The sequence below is a fragment of the Miscanthus floridulus genome, chromosome 13 (genome assembly GCF_019320115.1).
Source record: "Miscanthus floridulus cultivar M001 chromosome 13, ASM1932011v1, whole genome shotgun sequence".
Lineage (NCBI taxonomy): Eukaryota > Viridiplantae > Streptophyta > Magnoliopsida > Poales > Poaceae > Miscanthus > Miscanthus floridulus.
In genome coordinates, this window is record NC_089592.1 from 1890514 (window position 1) to 1893796 (window position 3283).

Consider the following 3283-nt stretch of genomic DNA (forward strand, 5'->3'; position numbering starts at 1 on the left):
AGGTGTATGTGGACCAACATAATTTGGGTGGTTCTGCCACACTCTCTCTCAAGAGGTCCTCGGATGCTTTAGCTACTTCATCCGTGTAATCAAACCAAAGAATTTTTTTGCAGGAATGGAGGCCCTAACCTCCTCGTGCCCTCCTGGATTCATGGTATGATCTCTTTGTGCAATTCCCATTTGTGTTCTTCGCATTCTTGCTTCTTCCTCTCCACCCCTTCTCACGTTTTTGTTCGATTCTTGAGTTGTGGGTCGTTTTGAGTCGAACCGATTGATTTGGAATGAACTAGGGCAACCTTTCCACCGAAGGAATTTGATTGAAACCTCTCGAGTTCATAGATCGGGGCGATTCAATTTTTGGAGTCGAAAAAGTGGTGTTCTTCGCGTGATTCAAATTTCCCGTTGATTGACTAAACTTTGAGCGATGATCTCTTAGGAGTAGCTCACCTACTACCTTGTGATTCCTTGGTTCAAGTTTGGTGGCAGTTAGTTTAGATTTGGTCACAAATCGGGCAAATTTGTGTTCTTGGCGATTTTGGGGAGCTTTGTCCAGTGGACCGCGGACAGTCCGGGGTCAACCCGCGGACAATCGGCCCTCGGGGTCGGGGACAGCCATGTTCGGCTATCTGTACCATTTCATTTCAGCATAGGCGCGGACAATTCGGTCCCTGACCGCGGACAGTCCGCCGCTGAAGCAAGAGTTTTTGGGCAGAGCTGTTTCTCATCTTCTGTTTTTGAAGTTTTGGTCGGCGGACAGTCCGGCGTAGACCGCGAACAGTCCAGACCCCTTCGTGCGGAGAGTTCGCACTTGGCCCATGGACAGTCCGGCCCTGTGCTGTCTTCTTTGTTTTGGGTCGTTCCATCGAGGTCTTGGCTCGGTTGTTTCTCAAGTGTCACCATAGACATCCACCCACTTAGTTGGCTCATGGATCACTCCTCTCTCGTGTGGTTGGCTTTGGGGTTTGATTTTGGGACAGTGCCCAAGTTTTCGAAAGAAATTTGAGGCTGCCATTCACCCCTTTCTGGTAGCCGTTTCGGTCCTTCATGTTTCATTATATAAAAAATATTTCCTTAACAATTCATATACTAATGATACTAACAAATTGTTTAAAACCATATTAGTAACTATGGCATATAATTTATCTAGGTTGTTACTTTAGATTATAACAAAAATGATTGAAACGTCTGTATTGATATTATAACTATAACTGCACATATAATTCCTCAATAGAAAAATTCAATCACATTGAGAAGTATGAGAGATCACTGGTGACTATATCTTTCTGGCCTTTAAGATTACTTTAGAGTCAGAAGTCGTTTATTATAAGACATAAGTATTAAAATTATACTGAGGTTAGCACTACTACAACCCCTATCCAAGATCTTCCATCAAGCTCTATCACTTATGTTAAGCCACATGGTGCATGATTCAAATGATTGCTTATGATATTGTAGTATTTAAGAACATACTCTACGACATAAAACCCTTATTCTACAAACTAAAAAAATGAGAGTTAATAAAAGATACAATAAGCACAAGAGTTTTAACTTAACTTGAGGATAAAAAGAATTTGTACCACTCAATAAAAAATAAAATTTGAATCAAAGGTGACTCATGACTTCGTAGGATATATGATGCAACAAGGGCCATCATAGTTAGTGGTAAGGTTTCAAACTAATTGTGTATTTAAAGTATACAAAGATGCCATACAAAGCAAAAATGGGAATATTATTGAAAAAAATGTAAAGATCAATCTCTTAAAAAAACACTAATAAGTTTATGATACTGGATATAGACTACGAGCATCTACTATGTCTATTATGTTTAAAAAACAAACAAAGAAAAAATATATAATTTAATATAAGTAATTCTTTATTAGTCACATGTATTAAACAATAACTAATATTTATATCTCCTAGGCTAGTATCCGATATAATGAAAAATGAAAAAGGAAGAGCTGGTGGAGATGTACTCTAAAAGTCTATACATGGGTACACCGCGTTACTACGGTAGCAACGCGCCAACGCCAATGTCACACGGTACTCTCGGGTCAGTCGAAGTCGAATAAAAATCCACGCGTCAGGAATCATATCTTGGACATGCCGGCCGTCCAACTTCAATTCTTGGTCCTTTATTCATTCTTCTTTACCCCACCAAATTCGACATCAGGCATCTACGTTGTATACCTATCCACATCCATCTCTAGCTTTTGTAACTCTTAAGCTAATCTAGCGAGCTAGCTGTCAACACAAGCTAGGCATATATCCTTCCACGAATTTAATAAAAAAAAAGGACACTGCATTCCATCCATATATCTGATACAATGCGTGTGCTCTTGCGTGGCGCATGTGTGTGTATATATACTTGTGTTCTGCATCCTTATTCTCTCATACTAGATACAAGATATGGTTTTGCAGTTCCAAACCTAGTACCTGGAGGCAGTGACGTCGTCTCCGTCCATCTCCAAACTAAAGCAAGCTAAGCCTGCGGCCATGGTAATCACTACAACACCAAGAACATCGATTTACTTTTGTCTACCAAGAACATCGTCTCCTTTTGTCATTGTTCGATTCAGCTACAATCTTTTATCAGTTGGAGCCTTTCGTTTTGGGAGGTGTGGTCTGGTGATTACTATATACTGGAGATCGATGCATATATATATATGTTACATTATAATTATTGTAGGATCTAGCAGAGAAGTCCCAGCTTGCAACCTTCTTGTTCGTCGAGGAGGAGGAGGAGGAAGAGCAACAACAGCAACAGCAACAGCAAGAGCAACAGCAAACCAAGGAGAGAGAGCAGCAACCAAAAGGCAAGGACAACCCAAAGGCCCAAACGACGCATCCGAAACGGCCAGCTACTCGTTCCATTTCCGGCAGCAGCAGTGGGGAAGAAAGGACCAGCAGGTGGTGCACCATACTGTAGTGCAGACCTGTATCTGTATTGGCACTATAATCGTCAAGTAATATTACTGTGCTGTGTACCTTGCTTGGGTCCACGTACCACGTTGATCCATGCATGCCCCTGAGGCCATGATCAGGATTTGGCTGAGATGCATGTCGGATCGGATCTGTTGTCTGTGACGACCCTGGTGCTCATCAGTGTTTAATCTTGGGAATTCAGAGTCAAGCCGACAACAACTGTGTATATAACGGTTATATGTCGCTCGCGGGGTCGTACCATACGTGCTGCTCGCTACCTCTCTGTCGCTGCCTCCCGATCGAGACAAATCGTCGTCTGGCCTCGGTGGTGGCTCACCCTCCGACCCACGTCGATCTGCTG

At 42.2% G+C, this 3283-nt stretch overlaps 1 long non-coding RNA gene across 1 annotated transcript; it reads left to right on the forward strand.

The window, feature by feature from the left end:
* Nucleotides 1-2239: 2239 nt before the first annotated feature.
* LOC136501526 (uncharacterized) lies at nt 2240-3006 on the forward strand. The gene is made up of 2 exons (XR_010770304.1): nt 2240-2496; nt 2687-3006. It is a non-coding gene; the product is annotated as an uncharacterized lncRNA (long non-coding RNA).
* The last annotated feature ends 277 nt before the right edge of the window (nt 3007-3283 follow it).